The sequence below is a fragment of the Hyla sarda genome, chromosome 9, assembly GCF_029499605.1.
Source record: "Hyla sarda isolate aHylSar1 chromosome 9, aHylSar1.hap1, whole genome shotgun sequence".
In the NCBI taxonomy this organism is placed as follows: Eukaryota; Metazoa; Chordata; class Amphibia; order Anura; family Hylidae; genus Hyla; species Hyla sarda.
Window position 1 is genome coordinate 62,734,056 of NC_079197.1, and position 25,749 is coordinate 62,759,804.

Sequence of the window (25,749 nt, forward strand, 5' to 3'; positions counted from 1 at the left end):
CAAAAGACTACAGAGGCAGCATGCTGGTGTTATACCACAGACTGAAAACTCCTTAATGACACATGCTGGGAGTTGTAGTCCCTTTTGTGTGTGTATGCCAACCAGGGCTGATTATATTAGTGTGCTGTGTACAAGGGGGCCGACCCGGGAAAATAGTAGGGTGGGTAAAGGGCAGAACAAAAAAAACCTGCAGCCGCACCAAACCAGCAAGGCATGTGGCATGCTGGGATTTGTAGTTTTCAGCACAGCAAGAAACAGGAAATAGAAGCAAAGATTGGAAAATAAAGTGGGGGATAAAAAGACAACAAAGAATGGAAATAGAGTTGCCTAAACAACAAGAATAGAAATGAAACAAAACAAATAGGGTAAGTCAAAAAAGGAAAAACACGTTGGCCACCGGAGTACCCCTTTAATATCCTGGAAAAACTGGGAAATTAGATTTATATAATGTGTTAAACTTGGAAGTTAAACAAACTCCCAAATAGTTAAGAGAGTTGTCTTGCCATCTATATTGGTAGTTTGACTTGAGAACATTCAGATCAGCTTCTTCAATATTAATAGGTAAGGCTTCTGTCTTAGTATTGTTTACCTTATATCCAGACATTCGACCATATAGTGCTAAAATAGAGTCTAGGGAAGGCAAGGAGAATAGTGGACCAGAAAGAGTCAGCAGGACATAGTCTGCAAATAATGATATCTTAAATTCTCTGTCTCTAACCACCACTCTCCTAACATCCGCACATCTTATGATTCGGGCTGCTAGTGAGTGGTTCAATGCACATGACGAATAAGAGTGGTGATAATGGGCACCCTTGTCTAGTTCCATTGTGAATGTGTATTTTAGGTGACATGGCATGGGGGAGTCTGATTTGAGCAGTCGGTAATGAGTAGAGGTGAGCTATAGCTGACAGAAAAGGACTGGAAACACCATAGGCCCAAAGCGTCGCCAGCATAAAAGGCCATCTCTCTGCGTTTAAACTTAGCAAAAGTCCTGAGGATTCAGATTTGTTTATAATTTCTATGAGGTCTATAGTTTGCCTAGTGTAGTCTCTGGCCTGTCTGTGGAGTATGAAGATACCTGGTCTTTATCTATTATGGAGGGAAGAATGTTGCTTAATCTGTTGGCCAAAATGTTTGTAAAGAGCTTGAGATCTGAGTTGTGTGTCATTTCTAACCTTTCCATTGTCACAATTTTACTAGGGCCACTGACTAGGAGGGGTAAGTTTTCAGGTTGGGGTTGCCCCAACCTGAGTGAGTGTTTATGTGGTATCCCAGTGCAGAACACACCTGTAGTAGTAGTAGTAGTAGTAGTAGTAGTAGTAGTAGTAGTAGTAGTAGTACCTGTGCTAATAGACATATCGCCCCGAGTGTCAGTCGGAACACCCAATGCGATCGTCCATAATATAGCAGAGTTGCAGATCGTTGCATGTTCTATTCACATCACTGGCCAGAGTATAGCGCAGAGATGCGGAGCGCAGGAGAAAGACGCTCTGCATCTCTGCAGTATAAAGGATGATCACATCGGGTGTCAGTATTGATACCTGCTGTGATCTGTTCTTACCTGCAGGTACTACTACTCCCAACATGGAGCACACTCTGCTCCATGCTGAGAGCTGTAGTATCTGCATTAATAAACAAATTGCAGCGAGTTTAACTTCTGACACCCTCTTCGATCTGTCTATTAATTGTCCCCTGCACTGACATATATATATATATATATATATGTGTGTGTGTATATGTGTATATATATATATATATATATATATATATATATATATATATATACAGGTCCTTCTGAAAAAATTAGCATATTGTGCTAAAGTTCATTATTTTCCATAATGTAATGATAAAAATTAAACTTTCATATATTTTAGATTCATTGCACACCAACTCAAATATTTCAGGTCTTTTATTGTTTTAATACTGATGATTTTGGCATACAGCTCATGAAAACCTAAAAATCTCCCCTCCTTGTTATCTGCATTGAATGCTGTTTCTGTCTCTGACCCGCCACCTCATTCATTCCTCAAGGCATACATAACAGTAATCCCTAAGGAGGGTAAAGATCCTTCCCAATGTCAAAATTATCGCCCCATATCCTTACTTAATTCCGATACTAAACTGTATGCCAAATTGATTGCCAACCGTCTAGCTACCCATATGTCGGACCTGGTCCATATCGATCAGGTTGGATTTATCCAAGGAAGGGAGGCCAGAGACAACGTCTTGAGGACCTTCTCCGTGATCCATCAGGCTAAGCATTCCAAAACGCCGCTGTGCCTACTGTCTCTGGACGCGGAGAAGGCTTTCGACCGCGTTGACTGGTCTTTCCTTAGAGCTACCCTCTCTCAAATTGGCCTGGGACCACAGATGCTAGCACGCATCATGGCACTTTATTCGGTCCCGCAAGCACAAGTCAAAGTTAACGGACAACTTTCTAAACCTTTCTCCATTTGTAATGGTACGAGGCAAGGTTGCCCCCTCTCACCACTATTATTTGTACTGTGTATGGAACACCTTCTTGTGGCAATCCGTCAAAATCCCGATATTAAGGGACTAGCACATGCTTCCTACCATCACAAATGCTCAGCATTTGCTGACGACTTGCTCCTCTTCCTCTCTTCTCCCCTCCTGTCCCTCCCCTCCCTACTGACCACTATTCGCACCTTCACCTCCCACTCTAACTACAAGTTGAACCTCTCCAAATGTGAGGCGCTTAACATATCACTCCCTTCGGATACGGTCCAACAATTGAAAGACAACTACCCTTTCAGATGGCGCATCTCCTCGCTCAAGTATCTAGGTGTCCAGGTCCTGAAATGCCTTAAAGAAACGTTTCGACTCAACTTCCCTCCGTTCATACTCTCCATTACCCGAGACCTGACCAGATGGGACCGGAGGGACTTCTCCTGCTTGGGCAGGATTAATATTGTTAAAATGAATATCCTCCCGAGGCTGCTATACCTCTTTTCATGCATCCCTACCTCCATACCGAAGGCCTTCTTCCAGAGACTCACTTCGCTCCTATCTGGTTTTGTCTGGTCACATAAGCCCCCGAGAGTGTCCCGACGTATACTCACTAGACGGAAGATTGACGGTGGACTGGGGCTCCCTGACTGCCTCTTTTATTTTCTGTCAGCAGTTCTGACGAGGTTCCTAGATTGTAGGGCAGAACAGGCCACCAAACAATGGGCAGTGCTTGAAAGACTAACATCACCGATTGACCCCAAATCGCTCCTGTGGCTCCAGAGTAGAATGTTGGCATCGGACATGCAAACTAACATACCACCGGTCACTTCATCTATAATCTAGGCATACCGTTCCCACATGCGCTCATCACCTCTCCACACACCAGATGGCCCCTTGACTCCTATATTTGGTAACCCTGCAATCCCGCCTGCTCTCCACTCCCCAGCCTTTCTCTCTCACCGTCGTGTTGACAGCCCTTCTCTCATAGCATTCCTAGATCAGGGCGATTTAAAACCGCTAGTAGAGATTGTCACCCGCCTCGCCCACAATACTACACCATTTGCAATATGCCCAACTTAGACACTTTTACACCACCGCCCGCGCTACATTACAACCCCACCGCTCCCTCTCCCCATTTGAGAAACTCTGTATATCTTCCTCCAGGGCTGTCCGCCCAATCAGCTATATATACGCTCTTTTCCTGGACTCTCTACGTTCCGATCCGTTGCCTTTCAGGCACGGATGGGAGAGAGAACTTGACTGTGAGTTCTCGGATGGGGATTGGAACAAAGCTGTCCTCCTGTGCCATAGGGCGTCGATATCCAGCAAACAACAAGATACAAACTACAAACTTTTAACAAGATGGTATAGGGTCCCATCTTTATTATCCCGCATTTATCCGGGGGTGCCGGACACGTGCTGGAGATGTGGTGGGAGGGGTGGTACACTGTCACACGTATGGGTCCATTGCCCCTCACTACACCCTTTCTGGTCCCAAGTCCTAGATATCATACACAAACTGACCTCTACGTCTTGAACTTGAGCCAGCCCCTCTTCTCCTGTCAATCTTTCCCTCTTCTATCCCCTCGCAGTACACCCGACTGCTCAGATTTATGCTCCTTGCGGCTAGGTCTGTCATACCCAGACTATGGAAATCCCCTACCCCGCCGTCTCTTACGGCGTGGATCCAGGAGCTTTCACACATTCACCGCATGGAAGAGCTTATTGCTGACTCCCGCCAACTCCAATTGAAACATTATGCAGTCTGGAATCCCTGGACCACCTTCCTGTCCTCTGCGGAATATGCGTCTGTTCACATTGACTCCTAACACGGGAGACTCACCTTTCGCGTTTCCCGGGCGTGTTGCTCACAAATTAGATATCCAATAGCTGCCGCCTGGGGTCCGTCTCTGTGCCCGCCCTCTGCCGAGGTATGTGCTCTTTTCCCCCCCGCCTCCCATCTATTTCCCTTCTCCCTCTCCCCTCTCCCCCCCTTTTTTCCTCACCCCACCCACAGATTCTATTTCCTCTTTTTCCCTCTCCTCCCTCCCTCCCCTTAGCTCCCTAGTCCCCATTATTAGTTTAGATGGTCATACATTTGTTGCCGAGGACACATCTCCTATCTAGTGTTTCCCTAATGGTACTACCCCTAGTAGTCTTCTCGAGATTGTTTCCCGTGATGGGTTTGGGGTCCGACCTTGATGATTCTCACCCCTGTGCTTTCTCATATTACCTCACCTATGATACTCTGTTGGGAAACTCTATGATGTAACATTTTTGCACCTGAGATGTGATGTCCTATGTGCTTATATTTGTTTCTTATTTTAGACTATGTTGACTCTCTATGATTCATGCATTGTCTCAATGTCATATCTTGAAAACCTTAATAAAAATATACTGTTGAAAAAAAAATTCCTATCTCAAAAAATTAGCATATTTCATCTGACCAATAAAAGAAAAGTGTTTTTAATACAAAAAAAGTCAACCTTCAAATAATTATGTTCAGTTATGCACTCAATACTTGGTCGGGAATCCTTTTGCAGAAATGACTGCCTCAATGGAGGCAATCAGTTGTGGCACTGCTGAGGTGTTATGGAGGCCCAGGATGCTTCGACAGCGGCCTTAAGCTCATCTAGAGTGTTGGGTCTTGCGTCTCTCAACTTTCTCTTCACAATATCCCACAGATTCTCTATGGGGTTCAGGTCAGAAGCGTTGGCAGGCCAATTGAGCAGAGTAATACCATGGTCAGTAAACAATTTACCAGTGGTTTTGGAACTGTGAGCAGGTGCCAGGTCATGCTGAAAAATGAAATTTTCATCTCCATAAAGCTTTTCAGCAGATGGAAGCATGAAGTGCTCCAAAACCTCCTGATAGCTAGCTGCATTGACCCGGCCCTTGATAAAACACAGTGGACCAACACCAGCAGCTGACATGGCACCCCAGACCATCACTGACTGTGGGTACTTGACACTGGACTTCAGGCATTTTGGCATTTCCTTCTCCCCAGTCTTCCTCCAGATTCTGGCACATCTGAAAAAGAACTTTGGACCACTGAGTAACAGTCCAGTGCTGCTTCTCTGTAGCCCAGGTCAGGTGCTTCTGTCGCTGTTTCTGGTTCAAAAGTGGCTTCACCTGGGGAATGCGGCACCTGTAGCCCATTTCCTGCACACGCCTGTGCACGGTGGCTCTGGATGTTTCTACTAAAGACTCAGTCCACTGCTTCCGCAGGTCCCCCAAGGTCTGGAATCGGTCCTTCTCCACAATCTTGCTCAGGGTCCGGTCACCTCTTCTCGTTGTGGAGCGTTTTCTGCCACATTTTTTCCTTCCCACAGACTTCCCATTGAGGTGCCTTGATACAGCACTCTGGGAACAGCCTATTTGTTCAGAAATTTCTTTCTGTGTCTTACCCTCTTGCTTGAGGGTGTCAATGATGGCCTTCTGGACAGCAGTCAGGTCGGCAGTCTTACCCATGATTGCAGTTTTGAGTAATGAACTTTTGTTTAAAAGCCTCAGGAATCTTTTGCGTTTAGAGTTAATTAGTTGATTCAGATGATTAGGTTAATAGCTCGTTTAGCGAACCTTTTCATGATATGCTAATTTTTTGAGATAGGAATTTTGGGTTTTCATGAGCTGTATGCCAAAATCATCAGTATTAAAACAATAAAAGACCTGAAATATTTCAGTTGGTGTGCAATGAATCTAAAATATATGAAAGTTTAATTTTTATCATTACATTATGGAAAATAATGAACTTTAGCACAATACGCTATTTTTTTTTAGAAGGACCTGTGTGTGTGTGTATGTATGTATGTATGTGTGTGTGTGTGTATATATAATATATATATATATATATATATATATATATACATACATATATACACACATATTTCTATTTCCCACAGAGAGCTGTGATTGGCTGGAACCATCTGGCCAATCACAGCTCTCTGCGGGAAATCTGAATAGGTGTATCTATACGTCAGAAGAGCGGCTGGCCGCATCTATACATTATACAGAAGGATCGCAACGGGCGATCTGTCTATTAGTACAGGTACTACTACTACCACCATCATGGCACAGTGTGTTCCATGCTGGGAGTAGTAGTCCTACCTAAACAAAATGTAAAAAATAAAGAAAAAAGTGAAAAACACACACACACACACACACACTACATTTTTATTATTGTCGGCTACATTTTTAGGTCCCCAACCGGCCACATAAAGTGATCCCTGTTTAACCCCTTAACGACCACGGACATAAATGTACGTCCTGGTTTGGCGGAACTTCCCGCACCAGGACGTACATTTACATCCTGTGTATGACCGCGAGCATCCGAAGGGGGCTCGCGTCATACATGGCAGGTTCCGGCTGCTAGCAGCAGCCAGGGACCCGCCCGTAATGGCCGACATCCGCGATCACGCGGGTGTCCGCCATTAACCCCTCAGATGCCGTGATCAATACAGATCACAGCATCTGCGGCATTGCAGTACTTTGATTGGATGATCGGATCGCCCGCAGCACTGCCGCGGCGATCCGATCATCCAGCATGGTGGCCGGAGGTCCCCTCACCTGGCTCCGGCTGTCTCCCGGGGTCTTCTGCTCTGGTTTGAGATCGAGCAGACCAGAGCAGAAGATCACCGATAATACTGAGCAGCGCTGTATCCTATGCATAGCACTGCACAGTATTAGCAATCAAAGGATTGCTATAGATAGTCCCCTATGGGGACATAAAAAGTGTTTCAAAAAAGTTGAAAAATGTAAAAATAAAAAGTAAAAAAAGGGAAAAATCCCCTCCCCCAATAAAAATGAAAATTGACAGTTTTTCCCATTTTACCCCCAAAAAGCATAATTTTTTAAAATAAACATATTTGGTATTGCCGCGTGCGTAAATGTACGAACTATCAATATATAATGTTAATGATCCTGTACGGTGAATGGCGTAAACGTAAAAAATAAAATAAGACCAAAAATGCTGCTTTTTTTGTCACATTTTATTTAAAAAAATTTATAAAAAATTATCTAAAAGTTTTATATATGCAAATGTGGTATCTAAAAAAAGTACAGATTACGGCGCAAAAACTTAACCCTCATACCGCCCTATATACGGAAAAATGAAAAAGTTATAGGTGGTCAAAATAGGGCGATTTTAGATTACTGATTTTGTACAAAAAGTTTTAGATTTTTTTTTTTAAGGGATACAAAAATATAAAAGTATCTAGTCATGGGTATCATTTTAATCGTATTGACCCACAGAATAAAGAACACATATCATTTTTACCATAAATTGTACAGTGTGAAACCAACCCCTCCAAAATGTGCCAAATTTTGGTTTTCATTTAAATTTCCTCCCTAAAAAATGTTTTTGGGGGGTTCGCCGTACATTTTATGGTAAAATGAGAGGTTTCATTACAAAGTACAATTGGACAAAGTACAATTGGTCATGCAAAAAACAAGCCCTTATATGGGTCTGTAGTTGGAAATATAAAAGAGTTATGGATTTTAGAAGGCGAGGAGGAAAAAACGAAAACACAAAAATAAAATTGGCCTGGTCCTTAAGGTGAAAATGGGCTTGGTCATTAAGGGGTTAAAAACATTATGAAAATTTTATTTTTTTCAATTCAAGAATTTTTTTTTTCTCATAAGGGCATAACAGAAAATTAGCATTTAGGTCGACATTGTGTACATACAATAACAGTTGTAAATGCGTAAACGTTGTCCAACATAACATAGCAAAAGAAACTGCACTCCTCTTTGTAAAGTTCTCTGAAAAGTTACTAGGTGTACGGAGCAGCCAAGGCTATAGTGCAGTCGGAGTGTCTTAATCATAAAGAAACGGGCAACAAGCTCGTACACAGATGAATTACAACTTAATTAAACCCAACTGGGTAAGAAAGTATAGACAGAAAGAGAGGGGGGGGGGAAGGGTCGAAGCAAATAGTGGAGAAGAGGGAAGGAGAGTGGGGGAGGGGGAGAGAGAGAGAGAGAGACACGTGTGGGTAGTAGAGGTAAAGAGAATGTGAAGTAGGTACCTCTCCGGACAGATAACCTCCAGCATCTCATGGCTCTCTGTACGTTCAAGGGGAGACTGGTGAACTCGTCAGCATGTGATGCAGCAGCTCTTTGATGTCGAACACACTGGTAGAAAGGTGTGTAAAGGCTAACCCTATTGTTCTCATGGCGTTAAGTGCAACGATGTGAACTCCGATGAGTTGAGAAATACTGACCAGGGTCCCCAACCTATACCCTATAGGTTGATAACGTGTTTCTCGTGTCAGCAGTCAGTTCCTTCATCCTGTGTATATGGGATACTTCTTGGAACCATGACGAGATAGTGGGGGAGGCTGTCGTTTTCCATAGCCTTGGTATTATTGTCCTAGCAGCTAACAGGAAATGCATGATTAATTTGGAAGTGTATTTGGGTATTGAAGGAGGAAGTATGGATAAGAGGGCGATTTCAGGGGTCGGTCGGAGTTGTATCGATGTTATGTGTTAGATTACATTTAACACGTGCATCCAAAAGTCGGACAACGAGGGACAGGTGAGCCATACATGTAACATCATACCTTCCCCTGTAGTACAGTGCCAACATCTGTCTGAAACTCACGGATAAAAAGACGCAAAAGCGAGGGGACCCTATACCATCGAGTTCGAATTTTGTAATTAGTCATCTGCGCTTTGCAGGACAGGGAAGCTTTATGACAGAAATGTATCACTTTTGAGAAACCTTCTTCAGATATAGAGTGTCCTATCGCCTCTTCCCATTTTTTCAGAAACGGGAGAGGTTGGGTAGTAGATTCCCCCAGGAGAATAGCATACAAAAAGCTGATAGAGTGAGTCAGACAACTAGGGGCTACACATAATAGCTCAAATTTGGTCAGGGGTCTGTCAAGGTGCAACCCGTCCCTCCTTGTGCGAAAATAATGTTGTAACTGTGCATATTGGAAAAAGTGTAGAGGTGACGGGGGGGTCGTCCATCATTAGAGATGATAAGGGCTTCAGGTTAGAGCTGTCCACTAGAGAATGGAAGGTGATTCCGTCCCTCTCCTGAAATGACAGGAAGGTGGGGCTAGAGAGTGTTGGTGGGAAATCTGGGTTATGAAATAGAGGGAAAAAATTATAAAAATGTTGTTATAAAAAAGATAAATTTTGTTAGATACAATTTTTTCCTTCACTACTGTTACTTTTTATTTATTTTTTTAATGGTAGCTACGAAATTTTATTAAAAAATGTATCTCCATCACTTTTTTGGTCGTAAAAAGAAAAAGAAAATGCCTGCAAAAATGCCAAAGTTAAAACCCACATATTCTTTTTCTTGGCGTTTTTTCACTCCCATAGACTTCTATTGGAGAAAAACGTCACAATTTAGACAAAAAAAAAACGCCAGTGGCTCAACATGCTCCGATTTTGGAAAACCGCCAAGGAGCTGAAAAACGCCCCAAAAACGCCAAGTGTGGAATAAGAATTTTACGCTTTCTCATTGATTTACAGCTAACATCTGGCCTCAGCGTGTTTTGGCCGAAAAAACACCATGCAGCAAAATTGGCGTTTTTCTTGGAGTCCCCCCCCCCCCCCCCCCAAAAAAAAAAAAAAACAAGTAAAAACTTAGCCTTAGGTGTTCATAGGAAGTTATCATTGTCACAAACCCCTCCAAAACACTGCAAATCTACACCACCCCAGACCTGGCTTACAAAACTGACTTTGAACAACATGTAGGAAACTTACAAAGGGATGTATTGAAGTAAAAAAAAAAAAAAAAAACAGTAAGGACATGCTGAGAGCTGTAGTTTTCAACAGCTGGAGAGTCATAGGCTGGGGGCTTGCTGTCCTAACATATGTCTCTCTATATAGTACACAACTACAACTCCCAAGCTCGCACATAACGCAGCCACTTTTTCTTTCAGTATGAAATTGACTGTGATGTGATAATTTCTTCTTCCTGTGTATAACTCAAACAAATATATTACAAGCTTTGTGCCATTTCACCTCAGCACTTTCACAGCCAAAAATTGTCTGTAAAACAAGTCTACTACAGACAATAATGATAAATCCTCCCCTATATATTTATATTCCCCTTCCTGGTATCTATATTTCTCATCATTTATTTAGTGTTGTGCCATTACGGGGTGGGTGTTATTGTTTAAGAAATCTGAATAAAAGTTATATCTTAGTGTTTAATTACAGGCTAGACATTCTTTTGGTGATACATGTGCTTTGGTGAATACTATTGCGAGTTGTGGGGACTCAGATATAATACCTAATTCAGTGATTTGTTAAAAAGTCCCTGTGTCTTAACCCCTTAAGGACTCAGCCCATTTGGGCCTTAAGGACGCAGACAATTTTATGTTTACGTTTTCGTTTTTTCCTCCTCGCCTTCAAAAAATCATAACTCTTTTATATTTTTATCCACAGACTAGTATGAGGGCTTGTTTTTTGCGCGACCAGTTGTCCGTTGTAATGCCATCACTCACTTTACCATAAAATATATGGCGCAACCAAAAAAATATTATTTGTGTGGGGAAATTAAAAAGAAAACCGCAATTTTGCTAATTTTGGAAGGTTTCGTTTTCACGCCGTACAATTTACAGTAAAAGTGACGTGTTCTTTATTCTTTGGGTCAATACGATTAAAATGATACCCATGATAACCTACTTTTCTATTACTGTTGCGCTTTAAAATATCACAAACTTTTTAGTACGTTTAAGATCCCCCTATTTTGAAGACCTATAACTTTTTCATTTTTCCGTATAAGCGGCGGTATGACGGCTCATTTTTTGCACCGTGATCTGTACTTTTTATTGATACCATATTTGCTTATATAAAACTTTTAATACATTTTTTTTATAAATTTTTTTGGGAATAAAATGTTATAAAAAAGCAGCTATTTTGGACTTTTTTTTTTACGTTCACGCCGTTCACCGTACGGCATCATTAACATTTTATTCTAATAGTTCCGATATTTACGCACACGGTGATACCAAATATGTATATAAAATATATATATTTTTTATTATTCAACCAAGTATTTTATTAAACTGTCGAAATCAGTAACAAAAGGACATATGACATTTCCAGAGTATAAACAAGAGGTCATAAAATAATGATACAAAGACATGGAGTCACGCTTGTTCATCAGGAAAGAAACACCAGAGAAAAGGGGCGACCTATAGACACATATGTCCAGGCAGACAACAAAAACGCCCAGTTTGCTGTCAAGTAGTTTCCCAAGAGCTCATTTGAGCGCGAGTGGATTGACAGTCATTAACAAAAACATATAAAATAAGGTATGTAATAACATAGTCAGTAGGGAGTGAGAGAGAGCCCTTGTGTAGGGCGACAGAAGAGAAAAGGGTATAAGGTAGGGAGATGTGGAAAGAAATGAAGTGCAAAAAGGGGGGAAGGGGTATAACACCGACCTGTTCTCCAGAGGCCTCTTTCCGCCCCCACCAGCCTCCACAGCCCCCTCTGACCAACCACAAGTCATCCATGTACATAAGGGATAAGGGCCTGAGCGTGCGGGATAAAATATATATATATATATATATTTTTTTTTATTAACACTTTTTGGGGGGGAAATAGGGAAAATGGGGCAATTTACGTTTTTAATGGGGGAGGGGGTTTTTCAAATTTTTTTAACTTTTTTATTTTTACACTTTAATAGTCCCCATAGGGGACTATTTAAAGCAATCATTCAATTGCTAATCCTGTTCAGTGCTATGTATAGGACAAAGCACTGATCAGGGTTATCGGTGATCTGCTCTGGTCTGCGGGAAGGCAGATCAGAGCAGAAGACTCCCGGAAGACAGCGGAGCCAGGTGAGGGGACCTCCGGCTGCCGTGCTGGATGATCGGATTGCCGTGGCAGCGCTGCGGGCGATCCGATCATCCAATTAAGTGACCGCGATCCTATAGATGCCGTGATCGGTATTTATCACGGCATCTGAGGGGTTAATGGCGGACATCTGCCATTACCGGCGGGTCCCTGGCTGCAATCAACAACCGGGACCTGCCACGCATGATCCGGGCATCGCTCCGATGCCCGCGGTTATGCTTAGGACGTAAATGTGCATCCTGGTGCGTTAAGTACCACCTCACCAGGACATACATTTACGTCCTGCATCGTTAAGGGGTTAAAGGAAAAATTTTTTTTTTTTAAATCAACTGGTGCCAGAAAGTTAAACAGATTTGTAAATTAATTCTATTAAAAAATCTTCACCCTTCCAGTTCTTATTAGCAGCTGTATGCTACAGAGGAAATTCTATTCTTTTTTTTACCGTATATACTCGAGTATAAGCCGACCCGAGTATAAGCCGAGACTCCTAATTTCAACCCAAAATCCCAGGAAAAGTTATTGACTCGAGTATAAGCCTAGGGTGGGAAATACATCATCCCCCCCCTGTCATCATCCAGACCCCCGTCATCATCCTCATCATCATCACCGCCTGTCATCATCCAGACCCCCATCATCCCCTTGTCATCATCCCACACATCCCCCCTTCATCATCCCTTTGTCATCATCCCACACATCCCCCCTTCATCATCCCCTTGTCATCATCCCACACATCCCCCCTTCATCATCCCCTTGTCATCATCCCACACATCCCCCCTTCATCATCCCCTTGTCATCATCCCACACACCCCCCTTCATCATCCCCACCCCCCTCCCCCCTTCATCATCCTCTTGTCATCATCCCACACCCCCCCCCCCTCCATCATCCTCTTATCATCCGCCCTCAGTGGTTTTCAACCTGCGGACCTCCAGAGGTTTCAAAACTACAACTCCCAGCAAGCCCAGGCAGCCATCGGCTGTCCGGGCTTGCTGGGAGTTGTAGTTTTGAAACCTCCGGAGGTCCGCAGGTTGAAGACCACTGCGGCCTTCGACATCATCCAGCCCCCTCTCACCCCCTTTAGTTCTGAGTACTCACCTCCGCTCGGCGCTGGTCCGGTCCTGCAGGGCTGTCCGGAGAGGAGGTGGTCCGGTGGGATAGTGGTTCCGGGCTGCTATCTTCACCGGGGGCTCCTCTTCTCCGCGCTTCCGGCCCGGAATAGAGGCGTTGCCTTGACAATGACGCAGAAGTACGTTGGCAATGAACGCACCTCTGCGTCGTTGTCAAGGCAACGTGACTATTCTGAGGCCGGGCCCAAAGCGCTTAGAAGAGGCCTCCCCGGTGAAGATAGCAGCCCGGAACCACTGTCCCACTGTCCCACCGGACCACCTCCTCTCCGGACAGCCCTGCAGGACCGGACCAGCGCCGAGCGGAGGTGAGTACTGTACAGAACTAAAGGGGGGGTGAGAGGGGGCTGGATGATGTTGAAGGCCGCAGTGGTCTTCAACCTGCGGACCTCCGGAGGTTTCAAAACTACAACTCCCAGCAAGCCCGGACAGCCGATGGCTGCCCGGACTTGCTGGGAGTTGTAGTTTTGAAACCTCTGGAGGTCCGCAGGTTGAAGACCACTGCGGGTGGGGGAGTTCACTCGAGTATAAGCCGAGGGGGGTGTTTTCAGCACGAAAAATCGTGCTGAAAAACTCGGCTTATACTCGAGTATATACGGTAATTTCTTTTTTTTGTCTTGTCCACAGTTCTCTCTCCTGACACCTGATGCCCGTATCAGGAACTGTCCAGAGAAGGAGAAAAGGTGTCAGCAGAGAGCACAAGACAAAAAAGAAATTCAAAAAGAATAGAATTTCCTCTGTAGTATACAACAGCTAATAAGTAATGGAAGGGTAAAGATTTTTTAATAGAAGTAATTTACAAATCTGTTTGATTTTCTGGCACCAGGTCATTTAAAAAAAAAAAAAAGTTTTCCACCGGTGTACCCCTTTAAGTCCAAAGTCAAGAGAGCCTGATAAGGGCTGTCTTTGCCTATAGACAAAATAGGCAGCCATCTAGGACGCTCCTCTTGAGGGGAACGCTGCTCTGCCCACTGCAAGAAACTTAGCCAGCTAGCATCTGAACCACCTATTCAGAGCCAGCACCACTTGCACTGAACTGACATCCTGACAGCGCACAACCAATACACCCCCAAGTACCATAATACTTTGCATTCTTCAGTCTACAAGGGCAAAGGTGGCTCTAGACTTTGTGAGACCTTAGGTCAAACTCATACATGAGGCCCCACATCATTTTCCGAAGACCCATGGGGGGAAATTTATCAAAACCTGTGCAAAGTTAAAGTTGCCCAGTTGCCCATAGCAACCAATCAGATCACTTATTTCATTCTGCAGAGGCCTTGTTAAAAATGAAAGAAGCAATCTGATTGGTTGCTATGGACAACTTTTCCTCTGAAAAGGTTTTGATAAATCTCTCCATGGTGATCCAATCAGCTATGAGATTGCTGTGTTGTCGCCGCAGCACAATTCTCAAGTGTAAACGGGGCAGATACAAGATCATGAGCGTTACTAGTGTCCTATGGACCCCATGGCAAATTCTATCTAGTACACAGAGACTACAGTCACCAATATTACCAGTATAAAAGTAGGATACATATTACCACCATACTGTTGCTAGCCAAATACAGTATACTGAAATCAATATTACCAATAATACCAGTGTACAAGGAGAAACATTATCACAATACATATTACCATCATACTGTTACTGACCAAATCCTGTATACTGAGACCAATGTTACTGACAATAAAATAAAACCAGTACAATAAAATAAAAATGGTCAGCACCTCCAGACAAAATTAAGCACAGGTATTCACTGTTAGTTGTGTGTGTTATCAGCAAGAAACAAATAATACTGTCACACGATGACCACGAATACCATTGTGACTAATGACTGACTAACACCAATTGTTACTGTATAAAATTCACTATACAAAGACCAATATTCCCACATACTCTGACCATATAGTGGTAGATACCAGCTGTACACATCACTGTGACATCACTGTGTGTATTATCCTTGTACTGTGATATCATTGTGTGTATTATCCCTGTACTGTGACGAAACTGTGTATATTATCTCTGCACTATAACATCACTGTGTGTTATCCCTTTACTGCGAAATTACTGTGGATACTTTCACTGTACCGTGACATCAAGGCATATATTAACCCTGTACCGTGATGTCACTGTTTGTGTTATCCCTGTACTGTGACATCACTGTATTTATTAACCCCGTACAAGAATAATATACTGTGATGTCACTACAGGGTTATTATACACAGTGATATCAAATTACAGGATGAAGAACAGTGATGTCACAGAGAATACAGAATGTACAACTGTGCACATGTGGTGTGGGTAGTAGTACAGTAGAAGGGCTAGGGTGGGTAGTAGTACAGTAGAAGGACTAGGGTGGATGGTAGTTCAGTAGTAGGGCTAGGGTGGGTAGTATTACAGTAGTAGGGTTAGGGTGGGTAGTAGTACAGTAGAAGGGCTAGGGTGGGTAGTAGTTCAGTAGTAGGGCTAGGGTGGGTAGCAGTACAGTAGAAAGGCTAGGATGGGTAGTAGTACAGTAGAAGGGCTAGGGTGGGTAGTAGTTCAGTAGTAGGGCTAGGGTGGGTAGCAGTACAGTAGAAAGGATAGGATGGGTAGTAGTACAGTAGAAGGTTTAGGCTGGGGGTAGGGTAGTTGTTCAGTAGTAGGGATACAGTGGGTAGTAGTACAGTAGTAGGGTAGTGCAGTAGTAGGGCTAAGGTGTGTGTGTGTGTATATATATATATATATATATATATAGATATATATATTATGCAGTGGCCCTACTACTCTACTACCCACCCTAGCCCTACTATTGTGTTACTACTCCTGTGCATACCAGTGATTGTGCTGTGCTTACTGACCTGGCTTACCCATGCTATATGTATATGTATATAGCATGAGTCAGCCAGGGCAGTAGTCATTGGTATGCACATTGGCCCTCATTTACTTAGAAAATCGGGTTGTAAGTCTATCTTGCTTTCTAACCCGACTGCTTTTTTCCCCTGGTATTTATTATTATGTCGCATCTTGTTTGTCGCACGTGCGTTTTGTTGGTTTTGGTTTCCAACTCCTCTGAGCTGTCGGGAAAAAATCCACAACAATTCAACAAATTCGGGTTGGAAGCCTTTATAAATACGTTGGAAAGCTCAGAAATGTCGGGTTACGCCCCTTTTTCGGGTTTGGGAGAATCCACATCGGGTCCGTCGGGAAAAAATGTTGCATCGTGTCGCAGACTGGCGCACCATGTCTGCGACATGGCGCAGACAAAGATGCGGCAAAAAAACCCGACAAAAGAAGTCGGGTTTAGAATAGTAAATGAGGGCCATTATCTGCAAAACACCGAAGGAGTTTTAGGCAGCCAGGCACAGAGGGCGGCATTCTGACCAGACCCCATCTGACCTGGAGAACGGGCAGCAAATGCAGAGCACTTACGGCAGCAGCTCACAGGAGGAGAGGCAGGGATGTTAAAGACATCCTGTGCGCAGCACATGACCAGCCCCTGCAACAACTTTTCTTAAAGTGTCAGTGGCAATAAGTGCTGTTAATATAAAACCTGCTGCGGTTGGGGCCAGAGCGAGGCCCCCATCAGTACAAGGCCTTATGCTAGAGTCGCCTCTGTACAAGAGGAGTGCAGCACCACTGCTTGCAGGGCTCCTCTCTGAGGTCCATTCAGCATCCTGACAGTGCTTACATCACATAACATTTCCCCCCCCCCCCAAGAGTAGGATGATTACCGTATTTATCGGCGTATAACACGCACTTTTTAGGCTAAAATTTTTAGCCTAAAGTCTGTGTGCGTGTTATGCGCCGATACACCCCCAGGAAAGGCAGGGGGAGAGAGGCCGTCGCTGCCCGCTTCTCTCCCCCTGCCTTTCCTGGGGTCTAGAGCCCTGCTGCCGGCCCTTCTCACCCCCTGGCTATCGGCGCCGCTGCCCGTTCTGTCCCCCTGATTATCGGTGCCGGCACCGATAGCCAGGGGGAGAGAAGCGGCGCCGACAGCCAGGGGGAGAGAAGGGGCAGCGGCACCCATTGCCGGCGCCGCTGCTCCGTTGCCTCCCCCCATCCCCGGTGGCATAATTACCTGAGTCGGGTCCGCGCTGCTGCAGGCCTCCGGCGTGCGTCCCCGGCGTCGTTGCTATGCGCTGAACGGCGTGGCGCATGACGTCAGTGCGCCGTGCCGTGCATAGCAACGATGCAGGGGACGCACGCCGGAGGCCTGCAGCAGCGCGGACCCGACTCAGGTAATTATGCCACCGGGGATGGGGGGAGGCAACGGGGCAGCGGCGCCGGCAATGGGTGCCGCTGCCCCTTCTCTCCCCCTGGCTATCGGCGCCGGCACCGATAGTCAGGGGGACAGAACGGGCAGCGGCGCCGATAGCCAGGGGGTGAGAAGGGCCGACAGCAGTGCTCTAGACCCCAGGAAAGGCAGGGGGAGAGAAGCGGGCAGCGACTGCCTCTCTCCCCCTGCCTTTCCTGGGGGTATATCGGGGTATACACGCGCACACACGCACCCTCATTTTACCATGGATATTTGGGTAAAAAACTTTTTTTACCCAAATATCCTTGGTAAAATGAGGGTGCGTGTTATAGGCCGATGCGTGGTATACCCCGATAAATACGGTACATAAAGAAGAGGTTTGTTACAGAGTTTTACCCTAAAAGTAAGGAGACTACATGGGGAGGGGGTTTGTGAAGTTAGGTGGATAGTCACCTTAGGCACCATGGCACCGAAAGGTCTTAATGAGCAGCTCAGTTTCTCACCTTTCTTATAAAATCTATTATTTCATTGTACCGCTTGCCTTGATTTTAATGCTATCTTTTTCTTTTTGAAGGTTTTAACTGTTCGGTATTTTATCTATTTGCGTATTTGACAGCAGCAACCAGAGACATTCCAGTGAAGCCTACTCTCTCTTTCTACATGGATCTCATTACATGATACGTATTGTAATGTCTCTAGAATAATTTATGATATTTAGTTTTTGATTTGACAGTTGGCCAATGGGATACATACCCCCTACATGATATTATAATTGATCAGCATCCACTATCTTGACACTGAGGTTTACACTATGTATATTGTATGGTGACATTTGGATGCATTATGGGTCAATCACTTCAGCACTTTGCACTTTATATATTTTTCATCATTATATTTTTACATTAACTGTAATAAATTATATTGCCAATTTATATGTCTTCAGCACACACTATTTTAATAATTTTTTTTACATTTTGAAATTTTTCCACATTTTTGGATTGTCACATTGGGGTCCTAAATTTAGAACAGGGTAGGTCCCTGTCCCTATTAGTCATCCACCCTTATGGTGGTCCTTATCATGGTCGTCACGCTAGATTAATTTTTCTACACATTTTCAGTTATTTAGGGGTCACACTACCCCCTTTTTGTTGAGATTACATATCTCTTTTGGATTTATACACCCTTCCAACACATATGGTTGGGTTATTGAGAGATTACCACAATACACTTCTGCATGTGGGCACATTTATGCGTGTATACACGCATGCATGCATAAGTGAATACACGCCCTTATGATTGGTTATCCAATTTATCTCATATTTTGCACTATTTTGACCCAATATTTTATGGATATTGGATAACTTTTTCATATAATTTTTTTTTAGATATGAAGTATGGTAATTTTTTGTATATATGTAAATGTGTCATTAACTATTGTCATGTGCAATATACACTGTTGCTATAATATATATGGGTTCTATGCTTATAAACATGTTAACAAAGACTTGCAGCAGTAGACCTATATGGATCCTAGTTGGTGAAAGAGTTTAGGGCCTTTTCATACATTTTACCTGATGTTGTAGCTGCCAGCGCCGATTTCGTCTGGTGCGCATGCGCCGGGCCCGATTCCTGGCACTGTCTCTCCGGGCGTCAGGGGGCCAAATGCGCATGTCCGAATACTATGTGGCTGTGACGCGGCGGGGAGCGGTGATTTCCATCCGGGTCACGGCCTGGTGCATGCGCCGTAGCAGGCAAATCGGCGCGCAATAACGCCATTTGGCTGAGTATTTAAGGGAGAGTAACATGGACTTAGATCGCTTTCCTTGAGAAAGTCCAGGCTGACGAAACGTACGTTGGGGCGGTGGTGACAGGACTCTATAATGGGTAAGTGAGAACCAGCACTGTGAGTGCCATTACTTTTATGCACTGTTGGTGTCTATTCCAGCTATCCTGTGTGGGCAGATGGACATCACATTAGTAGAGGTTATATACCCCTTTTACTGCTGCTGTAGCTCTCATTGTTTACATGCCATGCATTAGCACTGTTACATTAACTGTACCTGTCTTACCACCTTCTTTTCGGATTGGTTATCGGTTTACAATCATTGATCTTGTAAAATGACACTATTCAGTAGTTATATTTGTGATTTTAAAGAGTATTAATAAAATAATTTGTTTTATCAGTAGTTATGGCTCAAGTGCTTCTTCATAAGTATACAACGCCTTCTCATTCAGCTGTAATCTTTTGTAATAAGTGCAGCCAAAATTGCAGAGTAGTAAAGAAGTGAGCCCAGCTTTCCTGCACACTGTATAGTCTGAATGCTGCACTAACGTGTGTGTGTGTGTGTGTGTATATATAATGTGCATAAAGAAGCCAAGAAAAGATGGAAACATCTCCAAAAGGCATCAAATTACAGATTAGACGTTCTTATAATATGTCAACAAAAGTTAGATTTTATTTCCATAATTTACACTTTCAAAATAACAGAAAACAAAAAAATGGCGTCTGCAAAAGTTTGGGCAGACTGCAGAATTTATAGAATGCACTGCCCCCTTTGCAAAGCTGAGACCTGCCAGTATCATGGATTGTTCACAATCATCATCTGGGAAGACCAGATGATGTCAATCTCAAAGGTTTTAAATGCCCAGACTCATCTGACCTTGCCCCAACAATCAGCACTAAAGATGAGCGAATCGAACTTGACGAACCCGAATTAGTTACGAATTTCATGAAAAATTTGATTCGCAACGAATACGAATATCGTCGCGATTCTATCGCACAAATTGCTACATTAAACTCCATTTTACAGCGTTCCAGGCTATTGTAGAGCTAAGATGGCGGATCCACATGTGAGTACATGGGGCAGGGGATTATGGGAGGGCGGGAAACACCACATGTGAGATGCAGCCTATCAGTGTTCACTGACCCCTGTGATGTCACAGCCCCTATATAATCAGTGGCCATCTTGCCTCACTGCATTTCATCTATGCACTCAGATGGAGAGGACGGGACTGTGTGTGTGTGTGTGTGTGTGTGTGTGTGTGTGTGTGTGTGTGTGTGTGTGTGTGTGTGTGTGTGTGTGTGTGTGTGTGTGTCTGTCTGTCTGTCTGTCTGTCTGTCTGTCTGTCTGTCTCATACCACAGCGTTACACTGCAACTGCTAGTCACATCAGCATTAGGGAAAGGCAGGAGTGCAGAGTTCTGTGCTGTTACTCTGAGAAGGATCATTGATAGCTAAACCTCCTATTCACGTTATTGAGCATTGCAGCAGAGAGGGGCAGATAGCTGTCAGCTGCCTCATACAGATCTCCAAGCGGCCTGGACTTTCTGAAGCATCTCATCTCCTAATTTTTCAGCTCTGTTGAGTTTTTTTTTTTCTCCACAAATCTTCTGTTGCTCAGAATTGTGTGACAGAGTGCAATTTTGGGTTTAATCCCTGGATGTTTTTTTTGGGTGGTGCTGCACTGTTGGGTCCTGCTGCTGTTCAGAAATAAGTCCTATTAGTGTTGACTTTAGTGCCTTTTTTTTTACCATTTTTCACCTGTTACTCTGTCTCTGTGCTAAATTCAGTGTTATACCACACGTTATACACCTGCCGGTGTATTAAAGAAAAAAAAAATTTTCCTGAGTAAAAATACGCTTAACCTGTTGGGGACGAAGGGCGTATCCATACGCCCGTGGGAATTTCGGTCCCCGCCGCGCGCCGGGTGGGGACCGGGCCGGGGTAACTGCTGATCTATCAGCAGGCACCCCGTGCAAATGCCCAGGGGGGTCATTAGACCCCCCCATGTCGGCGATCGGCGCAAATCGCAAGTGAATTCACACTTGCGATTTGCGCCGATTCCGGGTCTATGGTGACCCGGAATAGAAGGGGGATCGCGGGTGTCTAAGACACCCACGATCCCCCTAAAGCGATAGGAGTGAGGTGGCACGGGTGCCACTCCTCCTATCCCTGCTATTGGTGGTCTAGACGCGACCACCAATAGCAGATCTGGGGCGGAGGGGGGTTTCCTTTCATTTTCCCCGTCCTCCCCACCCACAATAGGCGGGGCAGAACGGGGAAAACGAAGAGGAGCGGCGCCGGAGTTCACTTACCCCTCTGGAGGCTGCGGAGCGACGGCGGGCGGCGACGGAGATTTGCGGGCGGCGTGCGGCAGAAGAGGACGGCTCCCTGGATGCGACGGAAGCTGGTGAGTAGTAGCCTAGCAACATCTAGAGGGCTACAGTCTGAGACCACTATAGTGGTCTCTAGACTGTAGCCCTTAAGATGTTGCAAAACTACAACTCCCAGCATGCCCAGACAGCTGTTTGCTGTGTGGGCATGCTGGAATTTGTAGTTTTGCAACAGCTGGAGGTCTACAGTTTAGAGACCACTGCACATTGATCTCTATACTGCCCTCTAGATCTTGCAAAACTACAACTTCTAGCATGCCCACACAGATGTTTGCTGTCTGGGCATGCTGGGAGTTGTAGTTTTGCAACATATGGAGGTCCACAGTTTGGAGATCACTGTTCATTGGTCTCTAAATTGTAGCACTCCAGATGTTGCAAAACTACAAATTCCAGCATGCCCACACAGAAAACAGCTGTCTCGGCATGCTGGGAGTTGTAGTTGCGTACCTCCAGCTGTTGCATAACTATATCTCCCAGAATGTCCTTCTGTGATCAGTACGTGCTGGGAATTGTAGTTTTGCAACAGCTGGAGGCACACTGGTTGGAAAATACTGAGTTAGGTAACAGAACCTAACTGAAGGTTTTCCAACCAGTGTGTCTCCAGCTGTTGCAAAACTACAACTCCCAGCATGTACTGACAGACCGTGCATGCTGGGAGTTGTAGTTTTGCAACAGCTGCAGGCACACTTGTTGGAAAATACTGAGTTAGGTAACAGAACCTAACTGAAGGTTTTCCAACCAGTGTGCATCCAGCTGTTGCAAAAGTACAACTCCCAGCATGCACGGTCTGTCAGTACATGCTGGGAGTTGTAGTTTTGAAACAGCTGGAGATTTGCGCCCCCCCCCCCTCCCCATGTGAACGTACAGGGTACATTCACACGGGCGGGTTTATAGCAGTTTCCTGCTTCAAGTATGAGCTGCGGCAAATTTTTCGCCGCAGCGCAAATTCCTAGCGGGAAACTCAACGTAACCCGCCAGTGTGACTGTACCCTAAAAACACTACACTACACTACACTAACACCTAGTGAAGAGTAAAACACTACATATACACCCCTTACACTGTCCCCCCCCCCCCCCCCCCCCAATAAAAATGAAAAACTTATTGTACGGCAGTGTTTCCAAAACGGAGCATCCAGCTGTTGCAAAACAACAACTCCCAGCATTTCCGGACAGCCACTGACTGTCCAGGCATGCTGGGAGTTTAGCAACAGCTGGAGGCACCCTGTTAGGGGTATTCTATGCCAGTGATTACCAATGTCCACCCCTATGCAATCCCTAATTTAGTCCTCAAATGCGCATGGCGCTCTCTCACTTCGGAGCCCTGTCGTATTTCAAGGAAACAGTTTAGTGCCACATATGGGGTATCTCCGTACTCGGGAGAAATTGCACTACTAATTTTGGGGCTTTTTCTCCTTTTACCCCTTATGAAAAGGAAAAGTTGGGGTCTACACCAGCCTGTTAGTGTAAAAAAAAAAACTGGTGTTGCCCTTTACTTTATTTTCACAAGAGGTAAAAAGAAAAAAAAAAAAAAAAATTTGTAACGCATTTTCTCCTGAGTACGGAAATACTCCATATATAGGCGTAAAATGCTCTGCGGGTGCACAACAAGGCTCAGGAGTGCGAGCGCACTATGTACATTTGAGGCCGAAATTGGTGATTTGCACAGGGTTGGCTGATTTTACAGTGGTTCTGACATAAACCCAAAAAAATAAATACCCACATGTGATCCCGTTTTGGAAACTACACCCCTCATGTAATGTAATAAGGGGTATAGTGAGCATTTATGCCCCACAAGTGTCTGACAGATTTTTGGAACAGTGATCCGTGAAAATGAAAAATGTAATTTTTTTGTTTGCACAGCCCACTGTTCCAAAGATCTGTCAAACGCCAGTAGGGTGTAAATGCTCACTGTACCCCTTATTACATTCCGTGAGGGGTGTAGTTTCCAAAATGGGGTCACATGTGGGGGAGTCCACTGTTCTGGCACCACGGGGGGCTTTGTAAATGCACATGGCCCCCGACTTCCATTCCAAACAAATGATCTCTCTAAAAGCTCAATGGCCTTCTCTTCTGAGCATTGTAGTTCGCTCGCAGTGCACTTTACGTCCAAACATGGGGTATTTCCATACTCAGAAGAAATGGGGTTACAAATTTTGTGGGGCATTTTCTCCTATTACCCTTTTAAAAAAAAGTAAAATTTGGGGAAAAACCAGCATTTAGTGGAAATTTTTTTTTTCATTTACACATCCGACTTTAACAAAAAGTTGTCAAACACCTGTGGGGTGTTAAGGCTCATCGTATCCCTTGTTACATTTCTTGAGGGGTGTCGTTTCCATAATAGTGTGAGATGTGGGGGGTTTTGCTGTCCTGGCACCATAGGGGCTTCCTAAATAGGACATGCCCTCCAAAAACCATTTCAGAAAAACTCACTCTCCTAAATCCCATTGTTGCTCCTTCGCTTCTGAGCCCTCTAGTGCACCCGCCGAACACTTGACATACACATATGAGGTATTTTCTTACTCGAAAAAAATTGGGTTACAAATTTTGAGAGGATTTTTTTCCTTTTACCCCTTGTAAAAATTCAAAAACTGGGTCTACAAGAACATGCGAGTGTAAAAAATGAAGATTTTGAATTTTCTCCTTCACTTTGCTGCTATTCCTGTGAAACACCTAAAGGGTTAGCACACTTACTGAATGTCATTTTGAATACTTTGAGGGGTGCAGTTTTTATAATGGGGTCATTTATGGGATATTTCTAACCAGAAGACCCTTCAAATCCACTTCAAACCTGAACTGGTCCCTGAAAAAATTCTGATTTTGAAAATTTTGCGAAAAATTGGAAAATTGCGGCTGAACTTTGAAGCCCTCTGTTTATAAGGAATATGGATATTCCAAATAAATTATATATTGATTCACATATACAATATGTCTATGTTTGCATCATAAAATTGATGAGTTTTTACTTTTGGAAAACATCAAAGTAGACATATTGTATTTGTGAATCAATATATAATTTATTTGGAATATCCATATTCCTTATAAGCAGAGAGCTTCAAAGTTAGAAAAATGCAAAATTTTCAAATTTTTCATGAAATTTTTGAATTTTTCACCAAGAAAGGATGCAAGTATCAACGAAAATTTACCACTAACATAAAGTAGAATATGTCACGAAAAAACAATCTCGGAATAAAATTTATAAGTAAAAGCTTCCCAGAGTTATTAATGCTTAAAGTGACAGTGGTCAGATTTGCAAAAAATGCTCCCATCCTTAGGGTCATAATGGGCTCCGTTCCCAAGGGGTTAACAGTGGCCTTATCATTGCAAAGGGCCTAAATACAAGCAAATAGCGTACCATATACTACCTTTTTTTCTGTCTCTGTGCTAAATTCAGTGTTATACCACACGTTATACACCTGCCGGTGTATTAAAGGGTACCTCTCATCAAAAAAACTTTTGATATATTATAGATTAATGTATGCAGAATAACTTTACAATTGCATGTTATTAAAAAATATGCTTCTTTCTATTTAATTTACCACTTTGAAGAAATGACCACTAGGGGGTCTCCCTACCAGTCCTGGCAGCAAGCATTTCAGACTCATGCTGGAGTCCTAAACACTATGAGCTGCCAGTCTGCTTTGTTCACAAAGGAGAACACTCAGAGCTGCCAGCCTGCTTTGTTCACAGCCTGTTTGGCTGTGAACAAAGTAGGCTGGCAGCTCTGAGTGTTTAGGACTCCAGCATGAGTCAGAAATGCTTGCTGACAGGACTGATCGGGAAAAATACAATAGAAAGAAGCATATTTTTCATTGACATGCTATTGGAAAGTTATTCAACATTCATTAATCTAAAATATATCAAAAGTTTATTTGATGACAGGTACCCTTTAACCCCTTTAGGACCCTGCCATTTTACACCTTAGGAC

General features: G+C 43.9%; 1 protein-coding gene and 1 long non-coding RNA gene across 6 annotated transcripts in view; one reads left to right on the plus strand and one right to left on the minus strand.

Annotated features, from left to right (window-relative positions):
- LOC130290766 (uncharacterized) overlaps positions 1-19,339 on the plus strand; it is a 74,432-nt gene extending 55,093 nt beyond the window's left edge. The window contains exon 3 of the long non-coding RNA XR_008847688.1: positions 18,226-19,339. This is a non-coding gene — a long non-coding RNA (uncharacterized LOC130290766). The remainder of the gene's footprint in view (positions 1-18,225) is intronic.
- Positions 1-25,749, minus strand: part of LOC130290765 (protein Shroom4-like) — a 739,734-nt gene that overhangs the window by 164,466 nt on the left and 549,519 nt on the right. The window lies entirely within an intron of this gene.